Source organism: Solanum pennellii, chromosome 7 (assembly GCF_001406875.1).
Source record: "Solanum pennellii chromosome 7, SPENNV200".
Lineage (NCBI taxonomy): Eukaryota > Viridiplantae > Streptophyta > Magnoliopsida > Solanales > Solanaceae > Solanum > Solanum pennellii.
This window is the reverse complement of record NC_028643.1, coordinates 52577321-52578471: the sequence shown is the minus strand read 5'-3', so window position 1 is coordinate 52578471 and position 1151 is coordinate 52577321.

Here is a 1151-nt window from a genome sequence, read left to right as displayed (position 1 = left end):
TATTTTTTTCATTTTCATTCATTATATAACTAATCATAGTTTCGCTTGGCTCACAATATAATTCCCAATATCTCAATTACGATACAAATCATGTTGTGTATAAATCAATGCGACGAAATGAAATGACCATCGTCACTTTACTAGATAATTTTCAAATCCAACATTTAGGAGTCTCCTTCCACACACATTCATATAATATACACTAACAATAATTACTATAACTACTGACATTATAGACCACGATGATCGATCCTAGATTACGATATTGGTCTATAACTGGGCAAGAACTGTTAGGAAATTCTCTAAAATAAATATCAATAAATGAAATTGAATATAATAGGTACTCTGCTAGCTCTGGAATGGAGAATTATATTAAATAGAGCTTCTAAACTGTGGAATCTATCTACTAATGAAGTATTGGTGGAATTTCAAGCTTTTCAATTAGTAAAAATGGTGTAAAAATATTTTTCATAAAAAAAATTTAAAAAAATGGTATAACACTAGAGGCAATGATCAAGAATGGAGATTTTCAGTTGTGAAGAGGAAGATTTCTTCGGTTAGGTAAAAAAAGGGTCTGAAATGGAAACTTTTTTGGGCTTGAAAAATATTTTATTTTTGGATTTTTTTAAATCTAAAAATAATGATGAAAAAACAAAATATTATTGGAAGGAGTGGGGAAATCAAAGTGTAATATTTAAAAATTTGGAGTTTCTTGCATATTTTGGAAGAATAATGAATGATGTCATAATTAGTGTATAAACTACTATATTGGATCTAAAATTCGTATATAGGCAAAACGAAATAATCTTAACGACCCAACTTTTCGCCCCTTATTTTTTGGAATATATGTCCTTGCTTAATCTAATATCCATTAACTATATGTTGCATGATAATGTAGGACTTTCTAAGGAAGATGTCACATCTTGCTGAGCATTTGCAGTATTCCTTGCTTTGACTAATAATGCAACAATGTCCCTATTTGATGTTTTATGCCTTGCAGTTTTAAGTGTTGGAGTTCAAAGAATTGAGCCTAGTAAGCCAGAAACTGGTTTCATGAAGAAACACCCTGAGCAAAATAGAACACGTTGAAGCTTCAGGAGGAAAAAAGAAAGCAACACGAGTGCAATTGTATCATTTATTCCCAATTTGGT